Source organism: Mastigoproctus giganteus, chromosome 8, assembly GCF_048544385.1.
Source record: "Mastigoproctus giganteus isolate SK-2022 chromosome 8, ASM4854438v1, whole genome shotgun sequence".
NCBI lineage: Eukaryota > Metazoa > Arthropoda > Arachnida > Uropygi > Thelyphonidae > Mastigoproctus > Mastigoproctus giganteus.
In genome coordinates this window covers 85,511,095-85,528,651 of record NC_143582.1, presented here as the reverse complement: position 1 = coordinate 85,528,651, position 17,557 = coordinate 85,511,095, and the positions used below count along the sequence as shown (strand labels likewise).

At 41.6% G+C, this 17,557-nt stretch overlaps 1 protein-coding gene across 2 annotated transcripts in view; it reads right to left on the bottom strand.

Moving 5' to 3' along the window:
• The window catches only part of LOC150081694 (vesicle-associated membrane protein 7-like), an 81,388-nt gene extending 75,066 nt beyond the window's left edge, over positions 1 to 6,322 (bottom strand). Inside the window, exon 1 of one of the 2 annotated variants that reach the window (XM_090379559.1) lies at positions 6,304 to 6,322. The gene's annotated coding sequence lies outside the window, so the exon portion shown is untranslated. Of the gene's footprint in view, positions 1 to 6,120; positions 6,239 to 6,303 lie in introns of those variants that run through there. The other variant, XM_090379558.1, reaches the window with a different exon arrangement.
• Between the last annotated feature and the right edge of the window lie 11,235 nt (positions 6,323 to 17,557).

The following is a 17,557-nucleotide window of genomic DNA, read 5'->3' as shown; positions in this document are numbered from 1 at the left end:
GAATTGTTTATACCAATGTGCAACAACACTAACCTAGGCAGTATTCTTCATAAACAGCAACCATTTCTTTGTGGATTTTTTTGGGTGTTTTCCCTTGCAGACAGAGCCAAATTACTGATCTGTATTCCACTTCATCCATTGTGACACTTCACTTCACAGCTGAAAAGAAAAAAAAGGGCTAGTCTTTAGTACAAGGTTCTTACTCATGGATCTTTGCGACAAGTGGTGGGCAGTCTAGCTCTGCCTATTGCTTTGCAATGATTGGTTGCTACTTATTATGATTTTGCATGATTTTGTTTCCCGATTTAAAACCAGGGACAAAGGGGAAAATCACTGATTTTGCCACTGGTTTAAAATAGGAAGCAGTTTTCCAATCACCGTGAAGCAGTGGGCAGAGCTATACCTGCCATTACTTGTCAAAGATCAATGGGTAAGAACCTACTAAAAGCTAACTAAAAAATGAATTGTTAGATCGAAACCAAAATTTGTATCACTTGAGTAGAAATTTCAAGGTATCACACAAGAAAAAACATAAAATAATCTTTCTATCACAATTACTTCTGAGTGAATACAAATCTTTTTTTGATCTCCCCTTGTGTGTGTGTGTGTGTGTGTGTGGCCTAATTTAATATATAAAAACCATCTACTGTATAGTTAATTTTTCTTTATATATTCTGGTTCAACAGTAACTTTGTCAGTGGTCACCATTATTCAAATCCATTGCATTTATATTCACCCATTTTTTGCTCCTTTTTGTCATTTCTTTTTATACATTTCAGCACCAACATATTGTGATGTTGGTGCTGAAATGTATATAACATCCACCTGTAACATGCAAGAGAGGAGGAGAAAGCAGTGAATGGTAGGTGCCTGCACCTGCCAATCACCACCTTCTTCCTCTCTTTCTCGCCGAAGTACAGAGGTGCCCCCATAAACTGGAGTTTTACCCTTATATATATATATATATATATATATATAACAGTTAAGAAGCAAAATAAGCAGAAAAATGAAAATAACAAAAGTTAGAGTATGTCTAATGCTTAAAAACACATAGTGCAGCAGTAGAGGAAGCAAAAGGATATAAATAATGTGTAGTTTGTAGAATAAATAAAGTGTCTGCAAAAATGGAAATGAAAAGTATACAAGGTGCCTGAATTAAGAGAAAGTGAAATAGTGGTTAAACTGATGAAAGAATTTGAAAAACCTAGTGCAAAAATGAACTGGGACTGAGGGAAAAAATATGTATATAAGTAAATAAATAACACTATATTCAGATATGGGAGGGCAATTTTAGCAAGAGGTCGAATCAGGGGATGGCAAATAGGCAAAATCTGAATATAGTAGATGAAAATATGATACATAGCCAGGAAATTCAACAGGGGACTACTCCTGACCATGTATCAGGCACTGCGTTTCCAAACTTGTCTGTAGTATTAGAAAAATGGGAGGGGGGGCAAATATGTGGCCTTTTATTGTAATACTAGTAGACAAGGTAGTCCCTACACCTAGGTAGTCACTAAAAAATGTAAATTAAAATAAATACAAATTTACAAATGTAATGTGGAATAGAATACAAATGTATGTGAAGTGCAGAAGGGGTGAAAGGTAATAAAAAAGTATAGACAAGCAAATGGTATAGGGAATGGTAAATTCTAGGGGAGGGGGAAGGGGAGAAAAATGTTCAAGAGAAGGCAAAAATAGCGATAGGATTGAGAATAGATGGGGCGGAGGAATGACGTACACAGCCAAGATGCAAAAGGGAAAAACAATGACAAGTCACCAAGTTTTTTTAGATTTAGAAATTGTTTTTCCCTTTCGCATCTTGGTTGTGTACGTCGCTCCTCCACTCTACTTAATGACTCTAGGTAAGTTTAAGTTTTGGTTTCGATTTCCCTTTTCTAGAAGCCTATGGTATTAACATCCATTTTTACTAATGCTTGCTTATACCAGAACCCTTTCTTTAAGGTTGGGTCTTACACACTCAGTAAGGCCAGTATTTTTAATGACTTTTTTCTTTATATTGTCTTTTTCTATTTTTTCCCTTCGTAAAATTTTAGTGCAACATGAGGATGATACAAACGCTCCGTCTATCCTCAATCCTATCGCTATTTTTGCCTTCTTTTGAACATCTTTTCTCCCCTTCCCTTCCCCTAGAATTTACCATTCCCTATACCATTTGCTTGTCTATACTTTTTCATTACCTTTCACCCCTTCCTCACTTCACATACATTTGTATTATATTCCACATTACACTTTTGTAAATTTGAATTTATTTTAATTTACATTTTTACACTGTGTAGGGACTACCTTGTCTACTAGTATTACAATAAAAGGCTGCATATTTCTCCCACCCCCCTTTTCTAATACTGCAGACAAGTTTGAAAACGCAGTGCCTGATACATGGTCAGGAGTAGTCCCCTGTTGAATTTCCTGGGTTTGTATCATATTTTCATCTACTATATTCAGATTTTGCATATGTGCCATCCCCTGATTTGACCTCTTGCTAAAATTCCCCTTACATTTCTGAATGTAGTGTTATTTATTTACTTATATATTTCTTTCCCCTCAGTTGCAGTTCATTTTTGCACTAGGTTTTTCAAATTTTTTCACATGTATCACCACTACTTCACTTCCACTTTCTACTATACCTTAAACTTCTTAGTTCTGGCACCTTGCGTACTTTTCCATTTTCACAAACTATTCTACAAACCACACGTGTGGTTTGTATATATATAATTGACTGCTACAATTGGAGCAGTGTGGCATTGGAGGCAAATTGCTTCTATGGATAAAGGGGTGGTTGAGGAAGAGAAGACAGAGTGGTAATCAATGGACACTGCTCATTGTGGACTAATGTTATTAGTGGAGTCCCTCAGGGTTCAGTGTTGGGTCAATTATTGTTTTCTGTATTCATAAATAATATTGATGATGGTATATCAAGCTTAATGTCCACGTTTGCAGACGATACAAATGTTGGCAGGGTTGTTAAGTACACTACTGATGCTATGCTGCTGCTGCAACTGGATCTGGAAAGGTTGAGCAGATGGGCTGAGAGGTGCAAATGAAGTTTAACATTGACAAATGTAAAGTGCTACATATGGGAAACAGCAACCCCAGGGCAACGTATCAACTCGGTGGTACTACACTGACAGTGGTAGAGAGTGAAAAGGACCTGGGGGTAATTGTGCAGGCAGATATGAAATTCTCTGAGCAGTGCAGACAAGCTGCAAGAGTAGCTCATGGTGTCTTGTCAATGATATACAGGAATTTTTCTAGCAGGGAGAAGGAAGTGATTATTTCTTTGTATAAGGCAATGGTCAGGCCACACCTTGAGTACTGTATACAAGTCTGGAGGCCTCATTTCTAGAAGGATGTAGAGCTGCTGCAACGAGTACAGAGAAGGGCAACAAGATTAGTGAATGGAACAAAGGGTTGCTCTTACGAAGAAAGGCTTAAGTTCTGCAAATTACAGTGTCTGGAGACCGGCGATGTGATCTGACCAGAGGTGCATAAAGCCTTGAATGGTTTGAGCATGCTCAATGCTGATGGGATTCTTCCTTTTGCTCAGAATAATCACTCAGGATAGATGTGCGGAAATTTGCTTTATCCAGCAGGTAGTTGGTTGGTGGAACAGACTTCCATCCCTTGTTGTGGAAGTTGATAGCCTAAATAAATTTAAGTTCATTCGAAATACCTGTCCAATAAATTGGACAGGTATGTCGAACGAACGGAGGGGTGAAGTGGAAGTGTTTTTTTTTCTTTTTTTTGGTTGATGCTGCATAAGCTTGCTTTCTTGCATCATATGCCTCTACTAATGCTAATACAGTCGATGCGGTTATTTGGGACACATCGGGAATAGTGCATTTTGGCCTGATTAAGCGGCTGACCCAATTATCCGAAGTTTCACGTAAATAGTTAAAAATACAATGTAACCCCCCCCCTTTACAATTAGTTCACTGTACAATCAAATCACGTTACGTCGAACTCATCATAGTAAAGTACCGTTCACTATACGATGTGCAGTAAGCGCCGGTCATTGTGATCATGTTTGTGAATTGAATTTTAATTCTATTAAACAGCAATTCTAATTAGCGACAATAGGAGGAATATTATCCACAGGCTATAAAAGTAAAGATATATTAAGCACAAATTTACCCTTTATTACCTTACCAATTAAAAAATTAAATGATACGCGAAATTCGGAAGAATATACGTGATAATCGGAATAATTAAGACACTGTAATATGTACATACTAACTAAACTAGTTGGCATTTCTGTTCACTGACATTTGTGGGTGGGGGTTAAAATTTAAAACAGTAAAAAGAAAAAAAAAAAAAAAAAAAGGTAAAGTGCAGCCATTATCAACCGACTGCAGGATGGAAGCCTCCTCAACAATTCATGCTGAGGGAAATGGACCGTAATCTGCCACGCTGGTCCAGTGCGGGTTGGCAGATCGACCGCATTCAGCAGTCAGGGGCTTGAACCCCGGTCTACTCAGAGCGTGTGCTACTGCACTCCTGCTCACTCGGCTACGAAGGCATAAGCAATCAATAACAAAAAACACAGAGCACACAAATTGCAAGTAACACAACACACGCAAGTGAGAACGGAGTAACGAGTTACAAAGCTTTAAAAATAGGAATGAAGAGAAGATTCTGAAATTTTTTTTTATATGATTGAAGATTCCATGGAAATGTAAACACATTTTACCCTAACAACCCACAGAATTCCAGCTGTCGGTATTATCGCAAATTCAATAAGATCGAGTTTACTATCCATTTATGATAGATTGCACTAACAGAAAAGCCCAATAAACAGGTGACTGCTAATTGTTTTATGGTTGTGACCTCCAGAAATCCAACCGAACTACGTGGTACAGTAGGAGACAATAGTAGGGTAATCTCCAGTGCTGCGGTCTCCTGCCCCGATTAAAAGGCATGTTGTCCCAATTAAGCAAAGTAAACCCTGGCTATTTTCTCGATTGGGTTCTGTTTTTTAAGATTTGTCCGAAATAAACGGCTGCCCCGATTAACCAGTGGCCCAAATAACCGGAATTCACTGTATATATATATATATATATATATATATATATATATTTTTTTTTTTTTTTTAAATTTATACAGCAATGAGGTTTTTAAAATCTGATCATTTTAATATCGTGCTGAACGATAAATCCTGCTACCATTGACTCAGACCAACCAATTTCATACTCATTTGAAGAGGCTTTAGGAATTTCTCCAGTCTCCACGGGATTCAAACCCATATCTCTCCAAGCAAGTGATGTGCTGAAACTCCTATGATATCATACAAAAGCTACTGATAATTCTAAAAACTCTTTAGTTTAATTGGCTGAACTTCAGATTATGGGTACACCTTGTCACTGCATTGCTGGCATGACCAAATTTGAGGTGGATTCAAGCAAAGGAAGTGTGAGTTTTTTAATTAATAAACTTTCAATTTTGGCTAGTGACAAAAGGTCAGGTTAGTTTACGTCAGTAATTCAGAGTGGATTCAAGCAAAAGAAGCCACTTCCTCTGCAGATGTACCCATAAACTGGATTATAACCGTATAATAGATGTGCGGAAATTCGCCTTTAGGCATTGGAACAAACTTCCATCTATTGTAATGGAGGTCAGCAAATTAAACAAGTTCAAGGCAAAACTTGACAAACATTTGGAGTGAATGGATGGGTGAAAGAGGTGGGGCTTTTTTTTTTTTTTTTTTGGCTGATGCTATATAAGCTTGCTTGCATCATATGCCCTACTAATGCTAATTAAATTACTGACTAACTGCGCACATATTCTTTTATGCAGCATAAAGTTTACGACAAACAACTACGATTTTAGTGAAAAATGCAATAACGTTGAGCAGATATAAAACCAACTATAACGAAGGTACTCCCATGACTTTCTTGCTATCCTTTAGAAGCAAAAACGAAATTCAGTATAAAAGTAAATTTTCCAATAACATGACAACTTTAACCGATACTTCGTTAAGTCCCTTTCAAAATAACACATTAAAATCTTATGTATAAAAAATAAAAACTATTTTGAAGTTATTTGTCTGAAGGAAGTTCACCACAAATATAAAGAGGTGGTACTAACATGCCACTAACTTACCATTCCACCTCAGGCAAAATTAACAGTAAACCCAGAAGGAAATATATCCGACTACGAAACCAAACATTTTCGGTTATGATAAACACTATATAAATACTAAATGCGAACACAGTCGCATAACCACTAATTTAATTAATGATTGATTCAATCGGTACAAAACGCCCAGTAAAATAAGTTACTTACGCCATCTACTGTAGAAAAAACAATTTCGACCGGTCTATTTAGTTTTAATTATTATTATTATTATTGCTCTTATATTATTTCTCCCTGATTGGGGTTCCACCTGGCGATGGGTATTGCTACCAAGTACACAGGGTGGTTGTTGTTATGTCTGGTGTTACTGTTGGTCGAGGAACTCTCTAACAGGTCTGATCCTACAGGTGTTCAGGATTGCGACTTTCTGGAGTTCCTTGTAGGTGTTCACTGGGAAACCTACTGCTACTAGGCTGTTCTGTAGGCTCTTGGGTCATTACTTGTTGCATATGCTACATCTCTTTGATCTCCTGTCTTAGGTTCGTGTACTTCCTGATTTTTCCCCATGTGTTTGATGCAGGTTAACAATGATGGGTACCGGTATGTCAATCAGATAGAAAGCCTTTTCCTTCTTGTCCACAAGGGTCATGTCTGGTCTGTTGTGCGGAATTGCCTTGTCTGTTATTATGGTGCAGTTCCAGTACAGCTTGTGCGTTGGGGTCTTTAGTATTGCCGGGGGGTCGTACTTTTAATACGGTGCACTTTCTTTGATCAACTGGCATTTCCTTGCTAGCTTCTGATGTATTATCGTAGCTACCTGGTCCTGCCTACGAGCGAACTCAGTCTGGGTGATCACCTTGCATCCCCATATGATGTATTGGTTCATTTCTGAGGCCAGGTAGCATCGTCGACATGTGTCATCGGACACTCCGGGCTCCTTGGCGATGTATTTTCTATAGTTTCTGGTGTTGATTACTTGGTCTTGGATGGCGAGCATGAATCCTTCAGTCTTCGAGAAGCGCGTCCCACTCGTGAGCCATGCATTGGAAACAATATTATCTATGTCACATCTGGTGAGTATGGGCTTGGTATACCCAGGGTCCTGAGCTGGATATCATCATTCTTCTCTTTCTTGGTGATTCCATTCAACTTTTGAATCTCTCTCTCTCTCTCTCTCTCTCTCTCTCTCTCTCTCTCTCTCTCTCTCTCTCTCTCTCTCTCTCTCAGGGTAACTCAAATTTTTTTTTTGGCTGGTGAAACATAAGCATCAGGCTTCCTTGCACAACAACAATAATAATAAAGGAGGTGCAATGACCCAGTGGCTAAGACACTAGACTACCAGCCTGATGGATCCGGGTTGGAATCCCGTCTTGGTGGAAGCGAACGCGGCTTTATTACGCTGGGAGACCGATATAATAATAATATTAAATGATGATAAAAAAAAAAAAAAACATCGCGAAAGTTACCCCATTGGACTTATCTTCCGCAAGGTCCGAGTGACGGCTGAGGCAAATAGTGGCGCCATCTGGCGTTTCTCGCAAGAACTAAATATAAATAAATAAACCACTGGACATAAGCCGGAGCTAAACAAGTCCACGTTCATAGATAGATGATGTCGCAGAGAAATATTATTCATACTACATCGAGTGTGCCTCAGGATAAAGTCAGTCGCGTTCAGCAAGACACTGGAGCAAGTGGCACTGTCCCCCGTAAGGCTACCACATGATAAGGGCAAGACCATCCAGCCCCACCAACTGGAAGTGCTTCCTGCGCAAATGCGCTAGTGAACACCCAGGAAGGAAGAAAACGCCAACGCATGAAGTGAAGCATTGAAATGAATACGTACATCATTCGAGCATAGTATGAGATAACCAGGCTAGAGACCGATATGACAATGTACAGATCGCGACTACATACCAAGTGGTTGGAACGATACCCGGATATTCAGGTCACCGAACAGCGATTAGCAGACCAAAGAAGGACCATCGTCACGAGGAACCTGATAGCTCCTGCCATCTTGGAACAAATCAAGCAGGATGTCAGCGTTGAACTACAAAGCACAAAGAATATGGTCAATATGGAACCAGACTAGGAACAGCCTGATGAAATACAACCCAGAGTAGATGAAGGGGAAAGAGACAAAGCCATGATATCCAGAATAGAAGACGAATGGAAGAAGACCCTAATAAAATTCGAAGGAATGGACCCTACAAGAAACCATGTGATACGTAAGCAGAGGCCGAATAATCATAATCACTAAAAACAGACCACCACAATCAGCAAATAATGCTACATTACCTTGACAACAAGGGTGGAACGCTGGAGACTATCGACACGAAATAACTGTGCAGCCATAGCAGCAACTAGGATTGATGGAAAAGAAACGAGAGACCAGCACCAGAAGAACCGAAAACAGAAGGAACCGCCAGCTTAGGAAAGAAGACTTCAGCAAAAGATAGAAGAATTAAGAGTCAAGATAGGTCAGTTGACCCAGTACCTACAGGGTAATAGAAGTAAGAAATTGATTGGAAAGGTGAAGAGCATCCTGAAGAGAGACAGCGTCCACAGCAAACATGAGACCGGAAATCAGAGAATAGGAGAATACTTGGACACAATGAAGCAGAACCTCCTCTCACCCAGTAAGAGACTACACAGATAAAAAGAGAGCTCCCAGTGGAAAAGAAACAATCGAATCTTCTACACGAAACTGGGTGAAGATGAGGAAGCAGGAAACGGACCACTCGAGAAGAAGACGATTGAGGAGTTCTGGGGAAATTTCTGGAGCAGTGAAGTAAGACGTAACAGCAAAGCCCCCTAGACAGAAGTAGAACGGAAGAAAACCAATGACATACAAGAGATGAGAGACTACGAGATTCGAGAAGAAGCAAAACAGTCGATCAGGAACACCCACAACTGGCGAACCTCAGGAATTGATAACATCCAAAACTACTGGTACAAGAAGACCTCCTGCACACGCAAGCACCTAGACGAGCAGTCCAATAGAATGATAAGCAACCCGGGAACAATGCCGAAGTTTCTCACCGAAGGAGTCACATATCTGAAGCCTAAAGACGAAGATACAAGAAACACGGCAAAATACAGGCCAATCACCTGCCCCACAACGATGTACAAGATCCTGACCAGCTGCATAACCAAGAAGATATCAGACCACTTAGAGAGTCAGAACATAATGGCCGAAGAGCAGAAAGGATGCAAGAGGAGGGGCAATTAACCATAGATGCCGCAGTTCTGGAGCAAGCCTAAAAGAAGCACCCCAACGTATACAAGGCCTATATTGAATACCGCAAGGCGTTTGACTCCGTACCGCATAGCTGGCTAATAGAGACCCTGATGATCTACAAGATCAATCCGATAGTGACAAACTTCCTAGGATCAACAATGGCGAAATGGAGTATCACCATTAAGGTGGAGAACATCACAACCAGGCCAATCCCCATTAGAAGAGGAATCTTTCAAGGAGATGCTCTCTCTGAAAGATTAGTTGGCCAAAACTACCAGCTGCTGACGGGTAAAGGGATCGAAGCTATGATAGAATGAGAGACATACCAATACCTAGGGATGATGCAAGGTCAGCAGTTAGAGCACAAGTAAATCAAGAAGTGCCTGACCAAAAAATATCATCAGAGACTCAGAAGCCTGCTGAAAGAAAAATTGAACGGAGGGCACACAGTTAAAGCCATAAAAACGTATGCAGCTCCAGTACTAACATACACCTTCGAGGTCATAGATTGGACTAACACTGAGATAGAAGATATCATGAGAAAGACAAGGACAATGATGACCAAGAGGCGCCAACACCACCCCGAAGTCAGCAGTGGACAGACTAACATTAACTCTGAAAAAGGGAGGAAGGGGACTGCTAGACCTGATAGAGCAACAGAAAGCAGCGATAGTTAACCTGAAGGATTACTTCGAGAACAACACAGAACCACTCCACCAGGCCATAAGGAAGATAGATAAGTGGTATACCCCACTCAACCTAAGCGAGGAACCCCCTCCCGGCTAGACAGTACAAGAAACGAAGTTAGAAAGATGGGCAAAGAAGACACTCCATGGCAGACACTACAGTGACCACCATCAAGATAATATCGATAACATTGCTTCCAATGCATGGCTCACAAGCGGGACGCTGTTCCCCGAGACTGAAGTAGTCAAGCTGGCCATCCAAGACCAGGCAATCAACACCAAAAACTATACAGGGTGATTCACTACCAGTGCGACAAATTTGCAGGAGGTGTAGGGGGCACAAAGACGAATCGGAATCACGTAGCATTGCAGGGTCCGAAATGCCTTCGTCATGCGGTAGAGGACATTGAACGGGAGGTCGCGTGAACAGCGATCCCGCTGGAAGTCAGCATTTGCGAACCGGTTCCCGAGCCAGTAGGATGGACGAGTATTCAAACGTTGAACTGGCCGACATGCACCTCGCGTGTGGAGCTCCGGACTGTAACGGGCGCGCCGCTTTGCGCTTGTATCAGGAACGTTTCCCGCACAGGCGTGCTCCTCATCATACGATTTTCGCACGTGTGCACAGAAGGTTACGTGAGACTGGTTGTTTCACGAGAGGTACCATGAATCGAGAGCGAACTACGAGGACGCCAGACAATGAGGAGAATGTCCTACGTCTTGCAGAAGGCAATCCGAATAAGAGTACTCGAGCGATAGGCCAACGATTGGGTATTTCCCAATCCACTGTATGGAGGATACTGTCAACAAACCAAATGAGTTCATACCATCCGCAACGTGTCCAATCATTGGAGCCTGTGGATTATCCACTCCGGAGGACTTTTGCTACTGGATTTCTTCAACAGAGTGCGGCAGACAGCGCATTTGCTGCGTCTGTATTGTTCACGGATGAGGCAAGTTTCACAAGAGAGGGAACCTTCAAGCAACATAACGCCCATTTGTGGGCTTTGGAGAACCCCCATGGTACGCGAACACGTACAACTCAACGCCTTTTCTCTGTCAATGTTTGGGCCAGCATTGTTGGAGACCACCTCATTGGACCGTACCTTCTGCCCCCTCGTCTGGACTGTAGGGCATACTTGATCTTTCTACTTTCCCGAACTTATTGAAGAAGCACATGTTCCTCAATCGTTGCGCTGCTCAATGTGGTTCCAGCACAATGGGGCTCCCCCACATTACACAAGTGACATCCGCCAACACCTAAACGTTACATTTGGACAGCATTGGATAGATCGTAGTGGTCCGGTTCATTGGCTTGCTAGATCGCCGGACCTATCATGCCTGGACTTTTTCTGCTGGGGTCAAATGAAGACATTGGTGTACGAAACCCCCGTTGATTCAGTTGAAGACCTCGTCGCTCGCATCTCTGTAGCTGCCGGGGAGATTCGAGACACGCCAGGAACCTTCCAGAACGTTACGGATTCCATGCGGCGGCGCTGTGAAGCCTGTGTGACTGCTTCTGGTCGTACTTTCGAACATCTTCTGTAGCATGGCTTTTGGCCAATGTAAAACTTGTCATTAAAATGATTTCTGTTACACTAACGAGTTGCTCTTTCTGTTCTTTTTCTTTGCTTCTTTGTTCACGCGACCTCCCGCATGACGAAGGCATTTCGGACCCTGCAATGCCATGTGATTCCAATTCGTCTTTGTGTCCCCTACACCTCCTGCAAGTTTGTCGCACTGGTAGTGAATCACCCTGTATAAAATACATCGCAAAGGAGCCCGGAATGTCAGATGACACATGTCGACGATGCCACCTGGCCTCAAAAACGATCCAACACATCACCGCAGATTGCAAGGCGAACATCCAGACTGAGCACACTCATAGACACGACCAGGCAGCCAGGATAATACATCAGAAGCTAGCGAGAAAATACCAGTTGACAAAAGAAAGTGTACCATACTACAAGTGCGAATCCCAGGCAGTAATAGAGACCCGAACCCACAAGCTGTACTGGAACCGTCATAATAACGGATAAGACCATCCCGCACAACAGACCGGACATAACCCTTGTGGACAAGATGGAAAAGGCTACCTACCTGATTGACATAGCGGAGCCCAACACTAGCAAAGTCCAGAAAACCCATGAGGAAAAAATTAGGACATACACGAACCTGAGACATGAAGTCAAGGAGATTTCGCATATCGACCATCCCGATCATCTTGAAGACAAGATGACTCCCGATCATCTTGTCAACCACCAGTATGGTGCCAAAGACTGTACATAATAGCCTAGCAGCAATTGGTCTCCCAGAGAACACCTGCAAGCAACTCCAGAAAGAACAAATATAGACATGTTTAATTATAACCCAGTTTAATGTAAAATATACTAACAGGCAGTAGTTTTCGAGACTAGCGTGTCTCTTTATCAACTGAAATTCAAATACAAATACAACGGATAAGTGCAATGAGCTGAGTGAGGCACGTTAATCATGTGCCATTGTTGTTGCACGGACGTGCGCTGCTTTTACTCCACTGATCATCTAGCATTAAAACGATTGTGAGTTCTTGTGCCTGTAATAGGCACCTGCTTAGCACATGGGAGGGATAACCACATTTGGTTCTCCAGGGCTTGGAGCCATTCCAGCACTGATACAATTAGGCGTAACGAGATCTCCCGTGTGAAGGCGGACTTAAACAAATGTAGTTATCCATCCCATGTGCTAAGCAGATACCTATTACAGGCACAAGAACTCACATCCCACCCAAGACCACCGAACCAAGACGGCATATTGTCCGCCTACATTCCCTATTATCCAGGCGTGTCGGGACGGATCTCGAAGGTCCTTAGAAATTACAACACGAAATGCGTGCAGTTACCCTGCAGGAACCTACGTTCACTTGTCTCCAGTGTGAAGACCCCTCTCACACCTGTCTTACGCAGCAATGTAGTATATCGCATCACCTGTAGAGACTGTGATAGTTGCTACATAGGAGAAAGATCAAGGCGTCTCCAAGATCGCCTTACGGAACATGACAGAGCAATCTGGCTTGCCGAAACTGACCAGTCCGCAGTCGCGGAACATTTTTGGGTCACCAACCACTATCTTGATCCCAAACGTGCTTTGAAATAGTAGACCACTCACGACACTTTCGCCACCGCCTATGGCTAGAGTCACTTAACATATTAAACAATCCAAAGGCAATAAACCGCCACAAAGGCATACGTCTACACCCCATCCTAGAGACAACCGTTTTAATGCTAGATGATCAGTGGAGTAAAAGCAGCGCACGTACGTGCAACATTAATGGCACATGATTAACGTGCCTCACTCAGCTCATTGCACTTATCCGTTGTATTTGTATTTGAATTTCAGTTGATAAAGAGACACGCCAGTCTCGAAAGCTACTGCCTGATAGTATATTTTACATTAAACTGGGTTATAAATATACGTGTCTATATTTGTTCTTTCAACCATGGACCCCAGTACACCAGGCCCATTCGTTACTAACTCCAGAAAGTCGCAATCCTGAACACCTGTAGAATAGTCAGAGATTTCCTTGATCAACAGTAACACCAGACATTACAACCGCCCTGTGTACTTGGCAGCAGTAGAAAGGAGCCTTGTGGTAATCTATGTAGACCGTGTATAGTTTGCTCTGCTTCTTGTAGGCTTGCTCCCTAACGGCGGCATATATATTTAATTGCTCCTTGCATCCTTTGCTCCTCCGCTTGCATCCTTTCTGCTGTTTGGTCAGTATGTTGTGACTCTAAGTGGTTTGATATCTTATTGGTTGTGCAGCTGGTCAGGATCTTGTACATCGTTGGGAGGCAAGTGATTGGCCAGTATTTCGCCATGTTTCTTGTATTTTCATCTTTATGCTTCAGATATGTGACTCCTTCGGTGAGAAACTTCGGGATTGTTTCCGGGTGCCTTATCATTCGAGTGGACTGCTGCTTGGTATTTGTGTGTGTGCAGGTGAGCTTCTTGTACCAGTATTTGTGGAAGTTATCAATTCCTGGGGTTCGCCATTTGTTCTTGATCTACTGTTTTACTTCTTCTGCTCAAATCTACCACTCTCCCATCTTTTTGTATGTCCTTGCTTTTCTTCCGATGTACTTCTATCTAGGGAGCTCGGCTGTTATGTCTTACTTCACTGCTCCAGATATTATTATTATTACTCTTATATACTATTTCTCCCTGGCTGGGGATTCCATCTCGTGACGGGTATTGCTACCAAGTACACAGGGTGGTTTTTGTTATGTCTGGAGTTACTGTAGGTCGAGAAGGTCGAGAAACTGTCACACTATCCTATAGGTGTTCAGGATTGCGACTTTCTGGAGTTCCTTGTAGGTTCTATAGGGTATTTGGCACCATACCTGTGGTTGACACGATGATCTGAATGGTAGTTACTTGTTGCATATGCCACATCTTTTTGATCTCGTGTCTTAGGTTCGTGTATTTCCTGATTTTTCCCCATGGGTTTTCTGCAGTTTGCCCGTGTTGGGTACCGCTATGTCAATTAGATAGGTAGCCTTTTCCTCCTTGTCCACAAGGGTTATGTCCGGTCTGTTGTTGCGGACTGTCCTATTAATTGGCCAGTTAAAACATTTAACTGGTCAATATTTGAAGATTCTGTCTGCATGGATTTCCGACGCATAAGCAACAAGAATTAATAAACCTACCTGCATTGGCTGTAGTTAAGTATATTCAACACTCTATTACAAAGGTTGCCTATATGTCTGCAAGATAAGTTCTACTAAATCATGGCCATGTTGGTCATGAGATTTAGCGTTGCAACGTAGATTGGTACATGGTGCTAGGAGGCAATTTCAGCGGCATCGACACTGGTCTCCCAGTGAGGTTGCTAGATTACATCAAGAGTACATAGCCCTGAAAAATGATTAGAAGAGCAATAACAATTCGTAAGAGGGAAACATGGAAATTATTCGTCCAAGAGTCGGGGAATTCGAATCCATGGGGGTCTGTTGTATAAAATTACAAGAGACAAGCTACGCAATTCGGATGTTTTTAATATTGTGCGTACAAGTTCCACAGAAACAATAGGATGGATGGATTCCATTCAAACTATAATTGATAGACTATTCCCACAAGATGATTCCTTGGAAGATACGCCAAATCAGACTTCAATAAGAAGGGAAATTTTTTTACATGTAACTCAGATAACTACGGAGCCATTTACGCTTAATGAATTAGCATGTGTAATTGGAAAATTAAATTTTAAGAAATGTCCAGAATATGATTTGATAGAAAATGAATTTATAGCACGGTTTTATAAATTGTTTCCGCATTTGTTACTACTACTATATAACAAATGTTTTGCAGAAGGATATTTTCCACCAGATTGGAAGGTAGCTTTATTGAAGCTAATCAAAAAACCTGGTAAGCCCCTATCAGATCCTGGATCCTACCAGCCAATAGCCCTTCTAGCTAACCTTGGCAAATTACTGGGAAGGTTGATGGTTCTGCGCATTACGCAGTTTATAGAGCAGCGTGGAATGATTTCAAATAAACAATATGGGTTTATATCTGGAAAGTCAGCAGAGGATGCGTTAGTGGATTTTCGACACCCATCGAGAGTTCTGCTTCAAAATATGAATTGGCCATTTTTGTGGATTTTCTGGTTATTCATGGCCTCTCATTAGCCAGAGAGAGAGAGAGAGAGAGAGAGAGAGGTAACACCAAGAAAGAAAAGAATGATAATATCCAGCTCAGGACCGTGGTTGTGCCAAGCCCATGCTCACCAGAAGTGAGCCCCCTGGGGTCTTGTTTAGTAAATCTGTAGGTCTCTTGCTCTTAATGTCATTAGTTCTAATCTGCACAACAATATCAATTTTTGTACCTTTAAAAGATGATATCTGCTCTACAACGTCATCAACGTTTGCCCCTGGCAGACATACCCTGGTCCTGTTTCACCTATCCTTCTTGCTTAGTATATTCCCCGTCTCCCTTAGGAATATACTATACATAATCGTAGGGAAAGCAAAAATGAGATTGGGAGCGTATTCCAAGCCTAATGACTAACAAAAATCTATGTAGAGAAATAATGTGAGCAAGTAAATTAGAATGTCTTAGACTGGGGGATTTTAGCTTTCCAGTTATTGACTAGAACTTGCGAGTAGGTTAATTACACACTCATAAAAGTTTTGTGGATTTACTGGATGACTCTTTTCTGAAGCAGAATGCTAGATAGGCAACAAGAAGAAGCCTTTTTTTAATTTGATTATCAGCAGCATCTTTTCGTGCAATAAGAGTCTGCAGGTTACATAATTTTGCAGAAATGCGTCAGTTCTGCAGATTTCAGCGTCTGGGGACTAGGCACTCGCGAGATGATGAATTGATTAAGGCTTTGAATGGAGACAGCAAGATAAATGCTCATGGTATTCTTCCTCTTGCTCACACCGCACAAAAATATGGATGTGAGCCACAAATTGTGGAAGGACGGTTGCAAAGTAGAGCTAAGGTTTGCCTTCCGTCAAAGGGTTTTTGATTGTTGGAACAAACTTCCATCTGTTGTTGTGGAAGTTTATAGTTTAAATAAATTCAAGGAAGATGTTGTTATTTGGTTTTTAGGAGCATTAGCAACTAAGGCCATATTGCTCCGGGGATATGCGATGGTCATTCCCTGACCTTTCCACATCCTCTGTATTTGGTGGTCACGGGCTCGAACCGAGGTCTAATCAAGAAGCGTGTGCTACGCACTGCCGCTCCTGCCCACCTGGCTACGGAGGCGCCTTCAAGGAAGAACTAGACAAACTATTGGAGGGAATAAACAGGTGGAATGGGAGGTGTCGTTTTTTTTTTTTTTTTGGCTGATTCTGTATAAGCTTGATTTCTTGCATCATTTGCCACTGCTAATGCTAATGCTAATATTTAATATCCGCTGCGAGGCAATGATCACGTTGAGCTGATTTAGGATTTACCTGAAACTTTCTGTCAAGGGTAAAGGGACGGTCTTTTTCTTTCGTAAGGGTGACTATAGGGTTCTCAGCTCGTATTTAAATTTATTGTACACAGTGAGACCATCAGATGATTCAAACAACAGAAAAATCTAAATGGAGTCGTTCAGGAATGTAATCGTAGAAGCTACTCGGCTTTTCTTACCAACTAAGAAATGCCTTTCCGGCTTAGACCTAAATGCATGTCAGATGAACTGATGAAATTTGTGGACACAGAAGGAAATATATGGAATGTAATGTATGTGGGATATCAAGTGTTTCAAAAGTGAATGTCAATAATTTAAAGGTGAACTGTACAGACTACAATATGCAAAAAAATCCTAGTAAACATGGGTCCTTAAGTGAATCGTTTTCGAGATATTGCACATGTATAGTTGGGATCCAACACTCACTTGTTTGTTTAGGTTATGATAAGCTCATTCTATTCCTTTCCCCTTTCTCAATGCTCTGAGACATAGCAGGCATACCAGTACTTGTCAAAGGATAGTCAGCATGGAAAGAGGTTACAGCAACGAAGAGTATGCGGACATGCACTTCATGCATGGTAAAGCCAA